The sequence below is a fragment of the Oncorhynchus clarkii genome, chromosome 20, assembly GCF_045791955.1.
Source record: "Oncorhynchus clarkii lewisi isolate Uvic-CL-2024 chromosome 20, UVic_Ocla_1.0, whole genome shotgun sequence".
Taxonomy (NCBI): Eukaryota; Metazoa; Chordata; class Actinopteri; order Salmoniformes; family Salmonidae; genus Oncorhynchus; species Oncorhynchus clarkii.
In genome coordinates, this window is record NC_092166.1 from 57,321,440 (window position 1) to 57,329,193 (window position 7,754).

The following is a 7,754-nucleotide window of genomic DNA, read 5'->3' on the forward strand; positions in this document are numbered from 1 at the left end:
TAGTTTAATTTTACATTAAACTTTTAGATGTATTATGTAACAACACAGTGTCTGTAGATGTGTCTAATTACATAACACTGTAAAAACTCCAAATAGTTTTAAAATAAAGTTGTATTCACCCATGCATGATGCATAATTTAGAGCAGGAATTCCCAAACTGAGGTACGCGCAATGCCGTCGGGGGTACACCAAATAAAAATGTGATTCACATAAAAAAATTGTTTTTAAATCCTTCACATTTTCAAACAGTCCATTAAGAAACACATAACAGCTCCACTGGTAGTACTGCTGTCGACGACACAAGTTGTTCTGCTTCCTCGAGTACATCCAATGATAGCATCAGTAATTATACATTTGTTGTTAGCCTAGCTAGCATGGACACTGACAGTTGTGAATCTGATGCAGCCGAAGAGCTACTGCCCCCTTTCCCGGGAAAGCACCGAAAAAACAGACAGGGACATTGGACCTTTAAAGAGGCACAAATCTGATGAGAACTACATTGATTTGTGGTTTACTTATATTGGGAGTAGAGCCTTTCCTCAGCCACAGTATGTTATATGTGCAAAAGTATTATCTCACAACTCGATGAAACCTTCACTCTTGCGCAGACATTTAGAAACAAAACATGCCAATATGAAAAAGAGGCCAGGGGGGATTTGAAGTGAGAATTAAGACGACTTTCGAGTAGTAAGACATGTATAAAAGCAGCAGATACTATTAATAAGAAGGGGCTAGAAGTGTCTTATATGGTGAGCTACCGAGTGGCTAGGACAGGCAAGCCCCAAACTATTGTGGAGGACTTAATTCTTCCTGCTGCAGCGGATATGGCTGGGGCAATGCTGGGGGAAAAAGCCGAAAAATCTATACAGACAATGTCTCCATCAAACAACACTGTTTCACGACGCATCCGTGACATGGCAGGAGATGTTTTGAAACAATTACTGCTTCGCATACAAGCCAGTGAAATCTATGCATTACAGCTAGATGAGTCAACAGTGGCGGGCCTAGCACTGCTCCTGGTACATTTCCGTTATGTTTATGGGGGTCAATTAAGGAAGACATCCTTTTCTGCAAACAACTGGAAACCTCGACAACAGGAGAGGATATTTTTGTACTGGACAGCTTTGTGACATCAAATGGACTTTGGTGGTCAAGATGTGTTGGTATCTGTACTGATGGTGCAAAAGTCATGACAGGGAGAGATAGTGGAATGGTAACGCGCGTGCAAGCAGTTGCTCCCGACGCCACTTGGGTACACTGCAGCATCCACCGAGAGGCTCTTGCTGCCTGACAGCTTGAAATTGGTTTTGGACACTACAGTGAAAATGGTTACCTTTGTTAAAGCAAGGCCCCTGAACTTGTGTATTTTCTGCACTATGCAATGATATGGGCAGCGACCATGTAACGCTTTTACAACATACAGAATTGTGGTGGTTATCAAGTGGCAAAGTATTGAATTGAGAGACGAACTTAAAGTTCTCTTTACTGACCTTAATTTTCACTTGTCTGACCGCTTGCATGATGACGAGTTTCTCACATGACTGGCCTATCTGGGTGATGTTTTTCTCGTCTGAATGATCTTTATCTAGGATTACAGGGGACTCTCCGCAACTATATTCAATGTGCGGGACAGAATTGAGGTTATGATTAAGAGGTTGAAGCTCTTCTCTGTCTGCATTAACAAGGACAACACACAGGTGTGTGCAAACGAACTAAAGCCTAAGGAAAATGTCAAATGTGATATAGCGAAGCACCTGAGTGAGTTGGGTGCGCAATTACGCAGGTACTTTCCCGAAACGGATGACACAAACAACTGGATTCGTTCATGCCCTGCCTCCAGTCCACTTACCGATATCTGAACAAGAGAGCCTCATCGAAATTGCAACATGCGGCTCAGTGAAAATTGAATTTAATCAGACGCCACTGCCAGATTTCTGGATTGGGCTGCGCTCAGAGTATCCTGCCTTGGCAAATCTCGCTGTTAAGACACTGATGCCCTTTGCAACCACTAGCATGAAAACTAAATACAGGCATCGACTGTGTGTGGGGAAATGATTTAAGACTGAGACTGTCTCCAATACAACCCAACATTGCAGAGTTATGTGCATCCTTTCAAACACACCCTTCTCATTAACCTGTGGTGAGTTATTCACAATTTTCGATTAACATTATATGTAAGGTGGTTAAATAAAGAGCAAAATTATTGATTATTATTATTTGTGCCCTAGTCCTATAAGAGCTCTTTGTCACTTCCCACGAACTGGGTTGTGACAAAAACTCACACTCATTCTTATGTTTAATAAACTGTATCGTATAGTGTGTGTGTGTGGCAGGCGTACAATGATGGCAAAAAAACAACATTTGAGAGTGCGCTGACCCTGGTGCTAGAGGGGGTATGCAGCTGGAGGTTGAATGTTTGAAGGGGTACGGGACTATAAAAAGTTTAGGAACCACTGATCTAGAGGAGTTGTCCTTAGATGAGCACAAGTTCATTACTTTATTTGGTTGTTTGCCTTCAGAATGAGGTTATTTCTCTCAAACACTCCATTTACCACAATTGGCCTTCTCATTACCGAAACGGCTAAAAAGCTAAAATTGGTCAAATGTCAGAGAACCATTACCTTACCTGAATGGAGGCATGAATGGGCTTTAGTGATGTGGTCAATTGTTTGCTGACTCATAATTGCTGTCTCCTATAATATGACGATTGAGCTATGTGCCTCTCATAACCGATACACACATTTCTCATTACCAAATCATTTTCAGGTCCATTTTGGTAATGATAACCGTAATTTCGGTAATGATAATAAGTTAATTCTAATGTATAGTCAATGGGGCGGGGGGGGGGGGGGGGGGGGGGGGGCGTGTTGGTAACTTTATTTATTTACTAGGACCCCTCCTTAATAAACCGATTGTACAGATTTTTTGTAAAACAACAGTTATTTGATTAAGTAAGGTTTGTCAAGAAATACGGGGTGTATAAAACACATTTAACTTACTTTAAGCCACAATCGGCAGCTATTGTTTCAGCAAAGAGCAACCCCACCAGTATATCCCCCATTTTCACACTAACCTATACTGTTGTTTGATATCCCAAGACCGTTTTTGATCAGTATCTCACATATTGAGGTACTTTATAGGCATAATGTGTTGTGCTGTTTGCATTCCCACTCAATTCGGGAAATACATCTAAAATACCTTACAACCACAAATATCAAAATCCTATTACAAAGATAATATGACCTGTACAGCTGTCATCAAGGCAAAGGGTGGCTATTTTGAAGAATCTCAAATGTAAAATATATTTTGATTTGTTTAACACTGTTTTGGTTACTACATGATTCTATGTGTTATTTCATAGTTTTGATGTCTTCACTATTATTCTACAATGTAAAGAATAGTAAAAATAAAGAAAAACCCTGGAATGAGTAGGTGTGTCCAAACTTGACTGGTACTGTATAATATATATATATATTTTACAGTCACTGTGTTACGTTTAAATCCACTTTTGACTTTTGAAAAAACATGCATGTAATTACAGTACTTATACTTACACTGAAGTAAGGGGTATTTTAGTCAATTGCATTAAAGGGCGACTGCATTCCTGATTTGGCCTCATTTTAGATTTGGTTCATTAAGAAATGCTGGTGGCCATTACTGATTTCAAATGTGAGTTGGTTTCGGGGTGTGGTTCGATGTTGGTGCCTCGTGTCTTGTGTTCGCAGGTGGAAAGAGTTAGGCAAATATTTTTTTCCGGCTGATGTGAGAGCATGGCAAAATTGGTTTCACTTTGGATAGCCTATCTCCGGGGCTAGTTAGAGACGTCAATAAACTACACAATGCAAATGAGACAATATTTTAATGTTGCACAACTTCTCATTAAACACTTTCAATTTGTAAATACATTTATACAATTTGAGGTTTTTAAGTCATTGAAATTTGGAGCTGTTGGAATTTTATTAACATATTGTCCCATGTAAGTTGTGTAATTTACAGATGGTCCCAACCTAGCCTTATATGGCTATCCAAAGTCAACCCAAATTTACCACAGGCATTTTGATCTGGTCAGGAGCAAGCTGCACTCCAAATGTATGATTACTTGCTACTGCCAGCTGTGGGCATGTGGGTAGGGTTGAAACAAACCCAACCTTCATTTACGTTGTGATGCAGTGATGACCACAAGTTTCTCAAAACTCTGTTTTGGACAAGACTGATTTTATGAACAAAATTATCCTATTTACGCTTTGTAGTAGATTTTGACAGTAGAATAAATGTTACTGACTCATATTAACCACACATAGGCTGTTTTCTAAATGACAAGTTCGTTTTTAACAGGGCCTAAAATGAACACCCACCACCAGTCAAATGCAGGTAGATTTTGGCATTGGCAGGTAAGAGACAATTTATGCTTGATCCGAAAATGTGGTCGAGCGCGCCAGTATGGCACGCAGAGGCCAAATTGAGCTCTGTACCACATCGCCGTGCGCTTCTAAAAAATGTTTTACGTGGAGGGCTCAGTAGAGCTCCGCATTGACATGATTGGTTAACGGAACGTGAGTGCGAGAGCTCCTGTATAAACACAAACTCACTTACTAAACAACAGCTCTGCGTTGCTCGGTGGAGCGCAAGAAGTATGAATTCCCTGACTTGTGCAGAGGCCATATCATCGTAAATGCTGCAAGGCCCATACAGATGTCAGATTGATCATGCAGCACCTTTAACCCACACAGTGCTGCAACACTGCCTGGCTGGGGGCTGTGCGCACCTGATGAACTGAGTGAATATTTTATTTTTTAGTAGCGCTGGCACAGGTATAAAGGTTGGTCTAATTTACTTGAAACAAATGTCTACTTAAGTGAGACTTTGTCCTTGTGTTTCTTGGCAATTTACATTATTTTGTTCACAAACTAGGTTGTTTTTCAAAGTTTGGAGTTTCGAATGTTAGGGAAGAGAAGACAATGCAGCTACTAGTCAGACTCTCAATCTCACAGGCACAAACATGACTCGAGTCGCGTTACCACGGTAACCGAACATTTTTGTCTCATCTGTGATATTTTGTTTATAAGACTGAGCTCACAAAAAAATGTACTTAAACAATATACCACATTGCTTCTTACTAGTAATACATGTATTGTTTTAGAAACTTTAAAAAGCTTGTTCATCCATCTCGTGTTTTTTTTTGTAATTTTTGTGAGTAAAAAAAGGTTGTTTTTGCCTGGCCGGGGGGCTTTTTACTTGGCTCATCACGCTCTAGCTTCTCCTTATGGCAGGCAGGGTGCCTGCAGGCTGACCTTGGTCGTCAGTTGAACGGTGTTTCCTCTGACACATTGGTGCATCTGGCTTCCAGGCGGGTGTTAAGAAGTGCAGTTTGGCAAGTCATGTTTTGGAGGACGCATGACTCGACCTTTGCCTCCCAAACCCATTGGGGAGTTGCAGCGAGAAGATAAGATCGAAATAGAGGAGAAAAAGAGGGTACAAAAAAAATGTGTTTATTACTTTTTGGGACTTTTTTAAACTGTTGCGATAATGCAAATTTTTGCATTGATTGTGGTAAAATGCATAATATTGGATAAAAAACCTTATAATAATTATCGAATAGATAAGTACAGATCCTAATCTCACTGATTTAAGGAGGACATTTCATAAAAAAATATATTTCCTGAAAAATTCTGCTTTTTTTGGTCAAATGTGAGTTGTGAGAAAGACCCAATCAGGAGTGTTCTACAGTAAGGACAACGAACCAACATAATTAAAATGTTGCTTGAGAATGGAAAGGCATAGAAAGCTAAAAGCTGTTTTACAACATACCTAAGATGCCAAGTCAACAGAACACATTTGATTGACATGTCCCATTTTCTGAATGAACCTGTATTTTCCATCAAAATGATTTGAGTCTTTCCTTCAATTGAATTTGTACAATACATGCACCATTCAAAAATGGTAACCTATTTTAAGATATGACTTACAGATTCAGGAAACAAAAAAAATGGTTTATGGCATGTGCTTGCATTGTAGGGCAGCCTACTATATTTGAGTCACTGTATTAGTTAGACTACTGATATCACGGACTATTGTCTTAACTAATACCCATTATAACAGTAGCATAGCATTATTTTAATAACAAAAGTCACAGTGAATTTATATACATAGAAAGTAGGTAACTATTCATACGAAACTAAATTAAACATTGAATGAACATTGTAACTTACCTCTCTCAAACTGAGACTTGTCTGTGTGCTTCCTGTATGCTTTGGTAAGCTGATGCACCTGGCACTAGCTAAGTAGTACAACTTCTTTTGATAGCCATGTGTGTCAACAAAATGAGAAAATCACTGCCTACATGTCAACATTAGGAATGTGGCCCATCAGCAACATTGTATCTGTACAATGACATCGATCATCACTTTATCTACACTGCATTTGTATTTCCAGATTCCATGTAGCAATATAGGACCTTCTATTCGACCTCTTGTTTGTGATTTAAAACCCATTTCTGGTCATTTCACCAGCTTTGCCACAACAAGAAATGTAAGTGAATGATACTCACTCCCTAATAAAAACCCAATCACTGGCTACTGCGTGTACGTTCTGGAAAATTAAATAAACTATTTGATTTAACAGTTTAGCGTGCAGTAGACTGATAAATCGTGTAAATTGTTCAAAATGCGAACCAGTTTATTTGCTTCCCCAAACTCCGCATCCCTGTCGTCACACGCTAGAATTGAGTGCGAAAGCAGGAAACTGGCGTCAATAAAAGCCACTGTTATCTTATCCAAACCTGGCGTATTTCGCTTTTGTAAGCCTACTTCATGAAGTCATTGTTCAAAATGAAAAGGGATAGAAAGAGCGAAAGTTTACCGATGATAAAATGGCTGAAAGCTGTCTTTCAAATCCAATGTCCTAATAGGCGAAAGAGATTGTCATCCAGTCCTCCTATGATAGCATCGGCGCTGTGGTGTTGGTGACAGCAGCCGTGGTCGCTATGAAGGGATGTGTCCTACCACACATAAAAGGGGTGGAGAGGAAAATCCACTACAGCACACTACTGGACAAAAGAGAAAATACCCTACAGTTTCGACACCGGCAACAGCATTTGCATCCTGTAATTCATAAGATTATTCATGGCGCACACACCACAGCGGCGCTTGACACACTGCCATCATACAAACGTGGGGTTGAAAAAAGAAATACAAACATCTACAGAATGACCAACAAAGAAGCCATTTGATTACCATTCGTCCAATAATTAATCTTATAGAAAAACATATGATTTGGACATAGAGATGATTCTGATTAAAATAGGGTGCATTGGAAATAAGTGTAGTGTAATAATCAAACTCCGTCGCCAGAGGGCGTAGGCTACATTACGATACCTGCTGGGCGTTTTGGAACGTTCAGATGGAAAAAGGATATTTAGAACAAATATGCCTCACTAACATGTACAATAACGAATCACATCGGATCTATTCAGTTCATTTCTATCTGCAACGTTCGGCAACCACACGTGCGCTTTCCCAAAAAAAGGTATGTGCTGTGATGGAACTGTGTGTATCAACTTCATAAAAGTTCAACAGTGGCCTATACCATAGCCTAAACAACAATAGTAGGCTAGCTCCTCGACAGCATAGCAGGTGGATTGCCAGGTTTGGACACACCTTCCCGCACCTGAGGTAACGCTGCCTTTACAATATTTAAAGGACTAGCATATTTGATGTTGGTGTCTTGTGTGAAAGAACACAATCAGAAGTCAGTTC